This window comes from Lagopus muta, chromosome 14 (genome assembly GCF_023343835.1).
Source record: "Lagopus muta isolate bLagMut1 chromosome 14, bLagMut1 primary, whole genome shotgun sequence".
Classification (NCBI taxonomy): domain Eukaryota; kingdom Metazoa; phylum Chordata; class Aves; order Galliformes; family Phasianidae; genus Lagopus; species Lagopus muta.
Genome location: NC_064446.1, coordinates 8029756 through 8045389, shown reverse-complemented (window position 1 = coordinate 8045389; position 15634 = coordinate 8029756). Strand labels below are relative to the sequence as shown.

The 15634-nt window shown below is 51.0% G+C and overlaps 1 protein-coding gene across 2 annotated transcripts in view; it reads left to right on the top strand.

Moving 5' to 3' along the window:
* The first annotated feature begins 6936 nt into the window (after window positions 1–6936).
* The window catches only part of HTR4 (5-hydroxytryptamine receptor 4), a 99376-nt gene continuing 90678 nt past the window's right edge, over window positions 6937–15634 (top strand). For both annotated transcript variants that reach the window (XR_007379806.1, XM_048960599.1), the window contains exon 1: window positions 6937–7043. The gene's annotated coding sequence lies outside the window, so the exon portion shown is untranslated. The remainder of the gene's footprint in view (window positions 7044–15634) is intronic.

Sequence of the window (15634 nt, the reverse complement as noted above, 5' to 3'; positions counted from 1 at the left end):
AAAAAAATATATTATATATATATAATATATAAATAAAATAAGAATAAAATAATAAAATAAAGAATAAAAAGATTCTTCTTTATATCCAATCTAAATCTCCCCTCTTTTAGTTTGAAACCATTTCCCCTTGTCCTATCACAGCAGACCTTGCTAAGGATTCCGTCCCCTTCCTTTAGTTACTGACAGGTCTCCTCAAAGTCAGCAACAGCAAAACACTTCCCTTAAAAACAAACAAGTTTCAGAAGACTGCAGGGAATTTGTTCAGCTGACAGCCCTTGCTCCATCTGCAAATCCACCGTATATGCTGCATGTTTAATACAACACTATTCCCCTGATCACGTTTAGGAAACACCACATCTGACAGCTACTTGGAGACTTGTAAATAAAGTGCATGGAAAAGGAAACCTGCTGGCTCTGCTCAGGAAAATATTTTTTTTTGTGGTCAAAAAAAGAAAAAAGAAAAAGATTCCTTCAGATAGCTTAGGATTGGGGTATGCCCAGCAGCCTGCTGGAGCTGGGGTGGAAGTGCCAGACAAACCCAGACCTTGCAGGACTGACTGCTCAGCGTGGGTCTATCAGGACCTGAGGAAACAGCCACAAGTTGTACCAGAGGAGATGTAGCTTAGACATGAGGAAAAACTTTTTCTCTCAGAGTGGTCAGGCACTGTAATGGCCTGCCAAGGGTCCTTGCAGGCTGCCAGGGCATGAAGGAACTCCCAGGGAGGTTGCATCAGTCATGGAGAGTGGGCAGTGGGCAGCTCTGTGTGCAGAAGAGTCAGAGAATCTGCAGAGAGAAGACTTGTTACTTCCACTTTGCTTCCTCTTTGGAGTAGCAGCCCATTTATGAGGGAAATTAAATTGTTTTAGTTAGGCTTTATATGCATTTATGATCTCAGCAGGTTGAATAAAGCCACAGGAGGAAGTCAAATGGGTGCTGATGACTTCTGGGCACCGCCTGCTGCAAGATAGCAGGTGAGGTTCAATGGGAGCAGGGATTCCTACCTCCTGCTGCAATGCAGTGTGCAGGCACAGAGGAGCTGTGAAAGTGCCAAAGCGACACTACTTTCTTATCAGTCCCTATGAAGAGGCCGTGAGTTGTAAATGATACCGAGAGATAGGACACAAACTGTACGGTCCAAGGGTAGCCCATAATCAGTGGTGCGGGAAATCAGGCGGTATATCTGGGCCCTTCACCTTTGGGGCCACGCAGGAAGGGCACCCACCGGTGGGACAGCACTGCCCAGACACCTCCTGCCCCTTCCTGCAGCACTGCCAGGCACTGCGGAAATGCCACATGATAAAAGCAAATGTTATCTCCCCCAGCAAGCAGCTCACCTGTTCTGCTCCTTCTCTCTCTGCCCCCTGCCTTGCTGAGGTCTATAAATACTCCAAGAGTGTGATAAATAGATGCTCAGGCTTTGTCAGCTGTGGTTGGAGCTGACTGTGCAGCTGTTAATTATGCCGCAGCAGCAGCCGGACAGGTTTGAATCCTTTTGATGCTTTGAAATGCTCCCTCTGGGGAAGTTTAGAGAATAAAGGTTTTATGGCTGAATGGTGTTTGCTTCACCTTCTGGAAAGCATATGGGATTGCTGCTCTTGCCCCTATTGCCTGTTGCTGGATATGCTCTTTTCTAGCCCCAGGAATTACTTCTATGATAAAGCAGGGTGCTCCCAGCACAGGCAAGTCCCACAGTGTAACATTTGCCCATGTAGAACTTCCCAGGCAGGCAAACCTCGGCTGGGAAGGAAAATCAGTGAGCTGCAGGTGGTGGCATTGAGTCTCCTAAAAATAATAATAAAAAAAGAACAAATAAAAATTAAAACTTCACTGGAGGCAGCTGGTGCTGGAGGAGTGTCTGGGCAGAGTTGGTGCTCCCCTAAGCCAGCTGTGGGCTCTATCAGTGGCTCCGATGGCAGAAGAAGGAAGAGATCTCTATCTTGTGGCTGAGAAGGGGTTTCTGACGTGGATCCTCTACAGTTTCAAATCTTTTAAAGCAGGGTTTAAACAGAGGGTGCTGTGCAGCCCTTTCAGCAGGAGAATTCAGAAGCTGACGTGATTGTGTCAGAGCAAAGCCTTCTGAGAAGCCCAGGTAGGAACACAGCAAGGCCATGAGGCAAGGCAGAGCAGTGAGCTCTGCCCATACAGGGGTGCAGGGGACAGGTCTCCTTCAGGTTAGACCTAAATTAGGCTCTGCAGGAAGAGCTCCTTGCCCCGGGCTCCAGCTCAAGCAGCCAACTGCGGTCCCACAGGCAGCTGCACGCAGGTGTGATCACAAATTCTGCATTACCACCACCAGAGAGGGGCTGGGTGTCTGCAGGGACGGGGCTCCGAGCGCAGATGGAGCTGTGGGTATCGCTGTTGGTTGCAGGAGGTTGGATCAGATGGCCGTTAGCGATCCCTTCCAACTCAAACGATTCTACGACTACGCACCGCACGCCGGCTGTTTTCCTGAGCTCTTTACAACCGTTTGCCTGGACAAATTAGCAGCTGATAGGTTGGGAGATGGCCACCGATGGATCTGTCAGCTCCTCACTCTCGGCTGAGGCTACGGAGGAGTAAACGGGACCGGTAGCGCTCCGTTGAGCGCCGGCAGAGCGCCGCCGTGCTGCCAGGGGGCGCCACCGGTTCAGCGGGAGCACCCTGAGCAGCGTCTCCCGCCCCGCCTGCTCCGCTCTGTCCCTGCGCGCACTGCCCGGCAGCCGCGGCGGCTGAGCTTCGTGCTGCCGCGGTGCTGTGGATGGAGCACAGGTACTCACTGCATTCTGCGCTTTGTTTTCCCCGCTTTTCCCCCTAGAATTCCTTATTCAAGCAAGTAACTCGCTTCAAAGAGAACGCCCAGCAGCTGCTGCTGGTCCGACCTGGTTTCGTCTTGCCGGCACTCTCACCCCAGCGCATCTGCGTCATGGTGTGCTTCACACGTCTGCTGTGCTGCGGAGGATGCAGGGTGAATTTCCCCGAGTGCTCTGCTGCGCTTGGGTGGGCATTGGATGTAATCATCGCTGCCCAAGCGTGCAACTGCCAGCACAGCTGGCACAAGACAAGCAGGGTCCCGTCTGCTCTCCTCTTTTTGCACAGCTCTGGATAAAGAAACATCCTGCTGTTTTTCTTCTTAATGTTAAGGTTTTTGATGGGAAATGAATGGTCAGGAAGATCACTGTTCCACTAAGCAACGAGAAGACCTAGCTAATGGGTTTCCATCCCATGAAGGGTTTGGGGTTCCCTTCCCAGGTGCTGCAGGCAGCCCAGTGCCAGTGGGGTGGCACTGAGAACCTCTCACTGCTGAGTGTGGGTACCAGCGTTGGGCCAGAGCTGACCCTAGGGGTTCCAAAGGCCGTGCAGCGCCCCAGTACCACTCCACCCCTCGTGCAGTGCTGTGAGCTAGACCTGGAAATCTGGGTGGGAATAACTGCTATCGCCTGAGGATTCCAAAGGTGAGGACTCCCAAAGGCCAAAGAGTGGGAAGGAAAAAGTCACTCTCCTGGTGTAATTTTGTTTGCATTTTAATAGTAGAATTGCTAACAAGTGGAGTCGTCTAACTGCTGCCATGGAAACAGCAGCCTTCATCCCTCACACGGTGCAGCCATCTGCAGCAGAGCAATCCTGGGCTGCACGAGCGAACCGAGTTGGGGGCTCATGGCCAACCAGGGCAAGTGGCACGGAGCACAGCAGGAGCTTCATCCCTCTGAGTGATGTGACATACCTGTACATGCAAATGGGATTGGACAAGAGCAGCCATGCAGATCCAGCGTGGATCAAATTGGTTTGAATGGATTTTGGGTTAGCAGTGGCTGCATTGCTTTGGTTCCACACTTAGTGGACACTGATATGAGCAGGCAGAGGGCGGGATGTGCAAGAAGTGCTCCGAGAGGAAGCAGCCTCACAGAGCACCAGCACTTCTGGCTGGCTTGGATGTGCTGTGCTGAACCTCTTGGTTTGCACAAAGTGATTCACTTACGAAGTGTAGCACTGAGCACCTGGCTATGGCAGGTTGAGCAGATCCCGTTACCTTCAGTGCTTCCATGTGTGCACTGGCTTTCACGGAACCCCTTGTCCCATCCTTTCCTGAGAGCAAAATGACTTGTGTTTACACTACTTCATCTCCAAAACTATGCAACAAAGGAGGAAAAATAAATTCAGGAAGGCTCATGGGCATCCTGAGTGCAGAAGAGGTAGAATTAATACTATCCATGATCCGTGATGAGTGATTCACTTGGCTTTTATTCAGTCACGTGTAGTTATCAGTATTTGTGTGGATGCGTGCAGCCCCTGTGCAGATCAGCAGCAACCAGAGAGGGTTCCGAGCTGCTGTTGTCCTGTGGGGTCCGGGGGGAAGAGTGAGATGGGGCGGGCTCTGCCTCTTCTCATGGAATCATGGAACCACAGAACCATGGAATGGTTTGGGTTGAAGAGATCTTAACTATGACCAGATGCCCACATCTGCTCTGACCCAGAGTGCCTGATTTGTCAGCTGTCCTCACACTCCTGACAGATTGCTCAGTAGCTTCCAGCTCATGAGCTGTAAATGGGGAGATGGTCTCCAAAGAATGATCTCTTGTAAAGAAAGACAGACAAAATTGTCCCCTGTTATCAGACCTGTTTATTACTCTGCCTTGCACAACTGAGACCAGGTCATTGGTCTTACACATCTGTAAAGCTGGAAGTCAGACCTGTCTTACGCTGGATTTTAGATTTATGTCTGTGCAGACTTATGGATAAGGCACAGTGGATAAATCAAAGTGCTCAGCAAGCAGCACAATCTCACTCTGCAGTGCTGGGCTTTGTGTCCTTACAGGCTCCAGGTTGGCTCCCACCTCTGTGTGCCTCTTACTTGTGATCCCTTATGGTTCAGCTGTTTCCTGTCTCATTTCAGGCTGAGCACTGTGACTGTGAGCCTAGGAGTGTGGCTGCATGGAGATGGAGCAGCACACAGACAGTTCCTTGGCCTGGTAATGAGTAATGTAGAGAAGGGAGGTGCTGACAGCAGTGAGACACCTGTAAGGAAGGAGAGCAGCACATCGGCAGGTGCTTTCAGTCAGATGGAGAGCAGAGTGCTGCCAGTGCCTCACCTCCTCACGGTGCTCTCCTTCCCAAGAAATGCTGGGACAGACCCTGCCCAGTGTCCCACTGCCCTGCCAGGACCTTTCAGCTCAAGGCTGGAACTGCTGGCTGCTGGGACCTGCACACTGCCCACACTGAGGTGACCCCCACTATGTTTGATATGGGAAAGAGAGGAAGAAGCCCCTCCTCAGCCCCAGGGCAGAACTGCGTGCTCTGACAGCAGGTGTAACCCTCAGAAACGTAATTTATTCAGGCTCTCTTTTCAACAAAGTCCATCCTGCAAAATGAAGCACAGGGGGGCCATGCAGCGTTCAAAGCCAGCATGCCATGCACTCCCAAGGCAGCCCTGCCAAGTGGGTTTTATCTCCCCGTCTCACCACTGTGCCTGGCAGTGTGGCAGTGATGTGGAGCAGAGCTGGAGCTGCTGCAGAGGAAGGCAGCGAGCGCCGCTGCACCGCGCTGTGATTCAGGGCCGATGAATCACACAGCCACTTTTTTTCTCCATTGGATCTTCAGCTTTATTATTGTTACAGAAGGAAAAAAGGACGAGGGAAGGAGAGAAGAGTGAGCAGCAGCCTTATCGTCCTCTACAATCCTTTCCAATTTTTCTTTTTAAAGATTTAATTAAATTTTTGTACGCATCGCACTCGTGCTGAATAAACCCTTTGATAATCCTGGAGAGCAATTTGCATTAAAAGGAGGTGTGAGAAAATACGATGGAAGTGATGAGAGTGCTGGGGCTCAGCACGGCCTGTTCTCAGGTTCTTTCTCAGGTTCAGATACACCCAGGGACAGCTGGCTTTGCAGCCCACCCCCCATGGCCCTTCTCTGCTACAGCTGGCAGCACAGAGCACCCCAAACTGTCACAGGGTATTTCTTCAGGTTCAAGCCCACTCAGAGGGCAGTGAGGCACTGGCACTGCTGCCCAGAGCTCCATCCCTGGAGGTGCCCAAGCCAGGTAGGATGGGGCCCTGCACAGCCTGAGCTGGTGGGGGAAGCCAGCCCACAGCAGGGATTGGAGCTCAGTGGTCTTTAAGCCTTCTGTCCTAAGCCATTCTGTGAGTCTATGACAGTACGTCTGTGAACTTTCCTGTCCTTTGGCTCCCAGCCCCATACATCGGGTTTTGGTTTGTAAGCTGTCCGTATGAGCAGGGCTGTGTGCGGGGCTCTCAGAGCTTGGAGTCCGTGAACAAACAGAGGGAAGAGGGGACCGAGGTGCCGAGCAGAGCAGGAGGAGCTGGGGCTGGAGGGCAGCACACACCGCACAGGCTGCAGTACGTAGTTTGAGATTCGTGTTCTCCCTAAAACGGCCCAATTCAGGTCCAGGTGCGGGAGGCGGGCATAACTGGAGACGGGGCGCCTGTATCCCGCTTTTGCGCTCCGTCCGTTTCTGCAGTGGGACGGCTTGGATCCCCATGCGGAGCCGCGCGGTGCCCATCTCCTCCCGGACCGGGTCAAGGGGACGGATTCTCACCGCCAAATCTCTCCTAAGGTCAGAAGAGCCGGGCTGAACCCCTCAGTGAGAAACGCGCTCCCGCGTCACCGCGCTCCGCTTCCCTTCTGCGTTTTTCTCCCGCAAACGAACCCCAGAAGTCGGCTTGAAAAGCCACGACGCGGCGAAACGAAGCATCTTAGCCGAGCTGGGGGGAGGATTTGCCCGACCGAAGCGCTCAGCCACCAACCGCCTCGGAGGATGCGCGTCGGGAGAGCGGCCGGGAGGTGCCGGGGGGCTGAGACCGCCCGGGCCGGGGGGTTGGCGGCTCCTAAGCGCGGGACGGCCGCAACTTTCCGCTGCGGGGCTGGGCTGGGCTGGGCTGGGCGGGGCGGGGGCGGGCGTTGTCCGCGGAGCTGCGGGGCGGGGGCGGCTCTGTTCGGCGCTCCCGGGCAGGAGGTGCGCAGCCCTGCGTGCCGCTCCGCACCGCCGCGATGAGGACGCGAACCGCCCGCGGAGCTGCGGCGTGCGCCGGGCTCCGGCTCGGGGATGGTAAGCAGCGCGGAACCGGGAGCGGGCAGAGAGTGGCGGGGGGTGGCAGCCCGACCCCGTTCCGTCGGTGCGCTGTTGCCGTCCTCCGTTTTATTTACACCGTGTTTCTGTGGGAGCGCACCTGTGCAAAAGCACGTGTGTCCGCTCGGTTGTGAATGGAAATCGTAGTAATCGCGCATCGGGCGGCTGGGAGCGCTTTGGTACGGAGTTGGTGCGGAGAGAGCTGGAGGGGAAGGTCGGTGTGTGTGTGTGTGTGTGTGTGTGTGTGCGCAGATAGGCAGCCAGGTAGTGGGGAGATTCCTCCCGAGGTGTCTTACCGATATCTGCCGTCGCAGTGTGTGCCTGCTCGCTCTGAGCCGCTGCGTCTGTGCGAGAGGTGGGTGATACTGTGCAAACTGCGGGGGCTGCCAGCAGCGATCTACAGGAAGGAACCACGGTGTTCCAGCTGGGGCAGAACGCGAACCTGATGGTGCTGAGAAAGTTCCCAAGTAGAGAGGCTTGTTGAGCTTTGTAAAGATAAAAAACATCGCTGGAGTGATGCAGAAGGGAGGTGTTTTCCAGGAGATGAGCTATGGGAATTCAGGCAGCTCTGTGCTCTGACTGTCACATCCCAGGGTCTGTAGTGCAAAGCCTTCCCCATCACAGCCAGGCTGCCCAAGCTCTGTATCCACTCTGAGCCCATGCTACTGAGGCCAAGTGTTGAGTTGTTGCTGAACCTGGCTCAGCCTCACTCCAAAGCCGAGGGTGTGAGCAGGAGCCCTATCCATTTCTCAGTGTGTTCAGGTACACGGACAGGATCTGGTGCTTTATCTGTGAAAGAAAACTGGTATCGTTTCCTCAAACCCCTGACACATCCCTCCTAGTTCCAAAACCAACTTCCGCTATGGAAACTTCATAGAAGGGTGAGTAATTAAAATACGGCACAGCTGTAGGCTTCTGTGGTTTGTGGGCAGCTTGGAGGGTGAGTGGTCCTGGTTTATGGACTGCTCCAGGCAGCTGTGGCAGTTGGCCTGGACAGTGCTTTGAAATATGTGACGTCATGATGACTTTGTTTGTCTTTAAAAACAAAATGCTTGAAATCCCTGTCAAAAAAGCATGGTTCTCTCTGCCCTGGGTTCAAGCAGTTGAATACTTTTGCATGGCAAGGTGCAGTTTTCCAGGAGCTGGCTCAGTCTGTGCTCAAGGTGGGGATGATGGGCAGCAGGGCTGTGGTCGGTCCCAGAGACCAGCAGCACCCGGCCCAGGAATGGCCTCGCTGTTTCCTTTTTGCTCCCCTAGCTTGACCTCAGCATTGCCATCAACTGTGCTGCAAAACAAGCATGTGCATGAACCTGTGTGTTTGCTTCAATAATAAGTATTTACACACTGAGGTATGTTTATCCTATTTCTTTAAACAGTCCCTTGCTGGGGATGGACTTAAATAGTTTAATTTCCCCAGGACTTTGTAAACACTGATTTGAAAGCAGCAGGACCAGCGTGCTGCAGGGCTGAGCTCTTGTCTGCCTGGTGCAGGGCTGTGTGCCCACGAGGGCATGGAGGTACCATGCAGTCCTGCACATCCAAGTGCCGTGCCACACTACACGGAAATCTTTGTGGAGGGTTTGTGCTCGAAGACAGATCTGTCATTGAGTGAAAGGTGGCAGTGCTACGAGCAGAGGATGGGGCAGGGTGATAGGCCCCATGCCTGGGTGGGCTCACAGATGCAGGTGTCTGGCTGGTATAAGGGGAGGTGCTCTCAGTAATTCCACTGCGGAGCTGATGGAAACCCCTTGGAACCCTGCACTGTAGTGCACCCTTGTAGACACAGAGTTCTGCAGTGAAACCTCCTGGCCACCAATGTGCTGCACTGACAGAACCCTGCGTGTTGGGGCACAGCCATTGCTGAGCTCCTGAGAGTTAAAGGAAGCCTTCCCTCATGGGAAGGCTATTAATTAATTATCCTCTTCTGACATTTCTGAGCCCATTAGCTGGAAAGGATGGAGGTGAGCACCAAATGACAGTCATTCTCTGCATGGGATCACTTCTCACTGTGCACGATTAACTGTCCTGGGGTCCCCATCCTCTGTGTGTTGAGCTGTGGGCTGCTGCATGCCTGCAGAACAGGGGCTGGATGGGGATGCACCATATGCTGGTTCACTCAGCCAATGTGAAACTGAAAGCGGGGCTTTAGAGCAGCTGACTTTACTCTGATCATGTTGTGTAATTCCATTAGACTTATTGTTATTGTTATTAGAGCAAATAATCTAATTCAGCTCCTCCCCCCACCCCCTCAACCCCTATGTGTCCAGGCAGCTGCAGACATGCGGGTTGCTGCAAGCGAGGCATCAATGCACAGCAGAGAGCAGATTGCTCTGCAAGAACACAGATTGGTCTTGGACGATTTTGTGAATTTAGGAGGCAGTTGGGGGCCCAGCAGGAGGTGCTCTCCTCCCCAGAGACAGATGTGCTGATGGCAGTGTGGCAGTGGCTGCTGCTCCCTGTATCTTGCAGAGCGGCTCGTTATTTGGGTTTGCTTTGGTTTGAGATGGCGAAGATGAGTTCTGCCCTTATAATAGTTCCCATGGAGATGGGCTGGATGCTGTGCAGTAAGGGGTGAGGTGCAGTTGGGTCTCACCCAGCCCAGCAGCTCCAGTGTGTGGGTTATTCTGCAAATCACCCTTTCCCCCACCTGCCCTTGCTGTCGTAAGACTTCCAGCAAAGAAAAGGTGTTGGCCAGATAGCTGAGTAGCACAAATAGTTATGATGGCATGATTCCATGGTTCTTATCTATAGCATTTTTTTTTTTAAACTCTGTGCCCTATACTAAAGACAACAGCACCATTACTTTCTTCTTTTAGAAGGAGTGCTGAGAAGAAAAAAGGACTTCTCCAAACCCTCCTTAGTGCTTAGCAGCAGAACCAGGTGTAGTCTGGCAGTGCCTGGGTCACAGGTGACCCCGTGTCACTGGTGTGTGCCACTGATAGCTCATCACCCAAGGAGCAGCTGCTCTCTGCAGGTGCTAATCCATGGAAAAGCAGGCTCCAAGTTGAAAACCTTGCCCACTTGACAGTCATATTACCACCAATTTCATCCATGCATTTTTAAAGTCAGAAAAGGAGTTCTCTGATCATCTTGTCTGTTGTCCTGTCTACAAACGAAAAGCACAAACAAAAGAAAAACTGTAGCTAAGGAAATGTCTTCATGATTAATTCCAAAATTTCCTATAGGGAATAGTGACAAAAAAACCAAACCAAAACAAAAAAACCAACACAGTTGTTTTCTTTAATAATAATAGAAGCAAAAAAAACCCAACCAACTGTTAAAATCCACACTTGACTGTGAGGGTTTCCAAACAGCCCATATAAAAGTGTCTGGGAGGATGGAATGAAAGGAAATGCTTTCAGGCAGTGGTTTGACCCCTGTTTGGGGCCAGCTCCAGGCTGTTCCTTGCTGTGTGATGAGACGTCAGGCTTGGTGCAGGGCCAGAGGGACGCAGGCGAGGAGAGAAGAGGTCTTGCTCAGTGACACAGCTATTAGGATCAGTGGGTGCCTTGCGACATGAGGTCCCATTTACTGGATTGGAGAGAGATGAATAGGGCCCCACTGATGAACCATGCTGAGCCCTTCTCATTAGGCTAACTGATGCCTGCCTTGGTGTGCCCAGAAAGTGGCAGGGTCTGGGGGCATGGAGAACAGGCAAATCTTTGGGTTCTCCCAGGCAGGAGGAGTTGGTGCTCTGCATGTCAGCAGGCACACGTGTGCCATTGCCAAACAAAGTGCTGGAGAACTGCTGCTCGTTGAACCCCACCCAAGGTCAATACATCTGTGACAGGACATGGGGAAATGGTTTCAAACTAAAAGAGGGAGATTTAGATTGGACATAAGGTAGAAGATCTTTACAATAAGGGTAGTGAGGCACAGGTTGCCCAAAGGGGTGGTGGGTGGAGATGGATGACCGAGGACAGGCTGGAGGGGCTCTGAGCACTGATGGAGCTGTGGCTGCTCCTGTTCATTGCAGAGGAGATGGAACAGATGGCATTTAAGGGTCCCTTTTAATTTCAACAGTACTATGGTTCTATGGTTCTTTGGCCTCAGAGCCATCTTTTACTGCAGCTCCTGACAGCTGTGGTGGTGGGAGGACCTGTGGGTAAAAGGCAGTGGGAGCAGCTGCAGGACAGCCTGCCTGAGCTCTGGGCTGTGCTGCCCAGAGATGGTGGATCTTCCATCCCTGGACATATTCAAGCAACTTCACTCAAACAAGTTCATTTATATAGCCTGCCTAATTCTTATTTTACACAGAATATCAAAGGGCTTATTTTAGCTGCCCCGTCTTTTTGTCAGTAAATATGGATTTCAAAAGCATATGTCAGATGAGAAGCCCCAGGCTGGTTTTCTACTGTTCCAGTGAGACGCAGAGCCTGAGTGTTACTGAGGGTTACACTGGGAAGTGTTGAAAGTGTGACTGAAAACTGGTGGCTCAAAGGAAGCAAGACCTCATCTTTTGTTTTGATTTGCTTTTTTAAGCTTGGGTTTTCTAAGAATTGATCTCAGAGTGGCTCGAGTTGCTCTAATGCACTGAAAAGAAACTGGTTGAAGCTGAATCTGAGCTGCTTTTTAAACCAAATTTGGTAAAAGTGTGCATACAGAAACCAAAAGGTCTTGAGAGACAGTCAGAGAAACTTTTTTGAACAGATTGCAGGATTTGCTCTGAAGCCAGTGTTTTGATGCAGGTACCAGGTGACTCAGTATCTGGGTCTTCAGCTCTCTTCTTAGTTTTAGGAGATTTACAGTGAAAAACTTCATTCTGAGGAGGGACGATAGAGTCAGCACACTGTGGGATACTTGTGGGGTGCATGGGACTCTTCTGGGCTGGATGTGCTTGTGATGTGCAGAGCTGCTTCCTCTTCTCTGCCTACCTCCTCTCACTTAGCAGCTTTGTAGGTCAGGGGGAATGCAGAGGAGCTGACTCCAATCTAGTTGCAAAGACACCTTTTATGAGCACGTGATTTTCTAACTGTTCCTCTTGGCTCATTCATTGATAGATCCGTGCAGTAACAGCTCTTGAAAGAAAACAGCAGCTCTATCTGCACCCCTGTTTACATTTAATAGGATTTAAAGCAAACAATACTTGCGCTATGTGAAAAATAACCAGGGAAGCAGGAAAACAGAAAAAGGGAATTTCCTCTCTCCTGCAATTGATCCTTCTCCTTTCCTTGATCTGCTGGGAAACTGACCAGAAGGAAGCAAAATGGTCTCCTCCTTTGACACCACAGCGTACAGGTGACAGTCTGCCATGGAGGCAGGGCAGCTTGGGTGCCTCTGTGCAACACAAGACTGGCTCATGGAGGAAAGCATGGTCACAGGTCTGAGCTCTGCCTGCCTTGCCCCCATCAGGGTCACAGGTCCCTGAGTAGAGCTTCCCTGTAACACCTGCAGCAATCCCTTGGGATACCTTGTAGGAGATGTTCTGGGGGCCGTGGCCTTGCGGTTTCCTAAGGTGTTTGTTCTTGACATAAGCAGATGCATTGGAAGTGCTGACATTGAGATTTGGGTTGTTTTTGCCTGGAAGCGTTGATGGCCTCTTCAACAGTAACTTTTAAAAGTCTTTATTCTGGAATGATCACAGAAGGGAGCCTGAAGTGATCTCATGCATTACAATGCCATGACAATGGGATGCCAATAAACTGTCATTAAACTCACGATGCTGTCATTGTTCGGTGTACAAAAGCTGGCTGGTAAATACAGATTGCGTGGAAAAAAATCCCCTACTCAGCAGATTGCACTTCCCGTGAGTTCTGTAGGAGACATCACAGAGAATTTGGAAGGAAGGATGAGGGGAAAGCAGCTGCTGGCAGACGGTGATATCTGGCTGCCCTGCACCGTGCAGGTGGGCAGGGCCATGCTCTGGGAGCAGCACCATTGCTTATCCTTGGCACAGGAGATAACAGTTGGCAGCAGACTGATTGCTTCTCTGTGGCTCATCTGCATTTATTGTCACCCCAGGAGATCCGTCACCTTCCCCCCTTGGCATCACCACCAGATGGAGGGATTCTGGGATGTTTGATTCTGTGGAGTTTTCCTCTCCCTTCCCCAGCCTCGTCCCTCTTCTATAGCAACCTTCTCATCCTTCACTACTCCTTAGGTCCACAGGCATTTATTAGTACTGCTATTTTTGATTTTAAAACAGCAACATAAAAATACAAGCAATGAGAGCCGCTCAGATCAGGGATCCAAAACTAGGGAACCCAAGAGGGACTTAAAGATCTGGTCTTGGCGCAGGAGAACATTTTTAGGTGATGAAGAATTCCAAAAGCCTGGCTAAAAACAGCAGAACCCCAACGACATGTGCAGAGAAAAATGACAAACAGAGCATGCACTGCTTATCATCCCTCATGAGTGCTCCAAACCCAGGCAAAAATAGCGCTGGTGTGGGGCAGCACGAGCATCCACATCCCACATGGAGTCCTGTGGGAATGGCTTCATCCCTCCGGCTGTCCTCTGGGCTGCGCTTTGCAAGAGTTTCACTTAAACAGGGAAAACCTAGGTGGAGTTTAAATTCCTTTGCCTCTCTGCACTTTATTAAGCAGCTAGTGAGTTGGGATTTCTTTCCCACTTGAGTTAAGGAAGGCAGTGCTGCTTATCTGCGCTGCTGTTAGCGGGAGGGATGCTGCCAGACTATCTGGAGCCTCTCCTCTTGTAAATGTGTCTCTCTGGCCTCGGCAGGCAGTGCTGAGTCCCACTGGCAGCAGTTGGCAGTGCTTGAGGTGTGTGGGGAGCAGCAGAGCAGGGATGGGATCATGGTGCTGCATGGTGTGGGCAACTCTGCTGAAAGGAGGGCGGTAATGGGTCTGTGTCTGCTGGGGGCAGGAAAACAACCCACTGCGGGGAGGCAGCCAGATTTAGGATAGGATGTAGAAACACCTCTGTGTGTCTTCCCCTGGGGGACGACATAAGGAGAATGTGGAATCTCTGCCACCAAATGCCATCTCCAGGAGGCTAAAATACAGCTGGTTCTGATCAAAGACCTCCTCAGGGTCTGCCTCAGCCCCTCGCCCTGCCTAGTTTGTCTCTCCATGGCCTAAGAATCTGTTCTCATACCTGCCTAGAGAGAAACGTGGAGCTGAAATAATGAAATGACAGACGTGACTTATTTTCCTAAAAGCTTTTCTAGATGGGAACTTCCTGTGGGAAAAGTCTGATTTCAGTGTAATCTGCTTTTATTTCATTGTTTGTGGAAAAAAAAAAAGCCAAGATCACAAAGAAAACTCACTGTTTGGTTACTGGTTCTGCTGACTTGATGATGGTGAACAGAGGCTCCACTGCATCTGCTCAGCTGGTGCTGCTGGAAGCCTTGGGCACTGTTCTCCATTAGGATGCTCCTCCCTGTGAGCACAGACCTACCCAGAGGCTGGGCTCTGTTTGCTCAGCCAGGAGATGTCGATGAACGACTTTCCCCTTTTCTCTCTCCGTTAAGAAGGCTGTTTTTCTTAAGTTCACCTTCTCTTGCTACGTAGAGGTCTTTATAAGAACATTTCCCCTGTTTCTATTGTTAGTGGCCTACGTGCAGATGCAAGGTTGTGGGTAGTTGCCAATCACAGCATTTACTGCTTATTGTCATGTCCCAACACTTTCTCTCCTCCCTCAGCATCCCAAAGCAATTAGCAGGAATTCAGCTGCTGCCTGAATGGATAGATGTTCAGCAATCTTCTTTAATTCTTTATTTACTGTAAGATAAGCAGGAAAAAAAAATTGCAGAATCAGTTCCTCTTCTGAGGGTGGATTAGTTCTCACGTTTCAGACTCTCTCCCTGTGCTTTACCCAACTGTATGCTGCTATCTGATGAGCTGTGATGAAAAGCAGGCTGTAAAACATCTGATTGCTGCCCGTTGGTTCCTCGAGTGAACGTATTTCAGAGGTAACTGGTGTAGCAAGAGCCGAGCTATTCTCAATCGGCTTTTGGAACTGGTAGCATCCCTTTCTATGTTAAGACAGCAGCTTGTGCCAAACGTGCTGAAAATTTGCCTCTGGATCATTCATAGAAGGACATGATGCAACTTAGCACTCTACAAAGGGAAAATTAAATACCTAATTCATAGCTTTAAATAAGGAAGCTTTTGAGCAGTGAGGATGGGATAAGGTGAAACAGCAGTGGGGCTGGCTGAGGCAGGGGGAGGGATGGAAGTGAGACACAGACTGATGGAAGGGCCAGGAAAGCTGGGCTCTGCTTTATCAACCTGTATTTCCCTCCTTAAACTGCTCCTTGACTGTTACAGCCTCAGGAATTAAATGCTATGCTATGAGCACAGGCATCAAGACCTTATAAAAAAAAAAAAAAAGACCATCACAGGTGTCACTGGCATTTCCTCATAATGCTCTGTGACCTCACAGACACCCTCTGTTCTTTGCAGTTGAGGGGTTATGCCTGAGGGACCCACTTTCCCTGTCTTCAGAAAGCAAGGAGGTGACAGGGAGGAATCTGTGCTGCTGAAAAGCTTTAAGCCAGCTGTGTACAACTGGAAGGCTCAGAGGGCAGTCCCCTGCCTGTCCCTCATCCTGCCCTCCTTGCCCTCCTCCACCTTCTGTCATGATGGGTGCTGGGGCAGGAGCAGAGC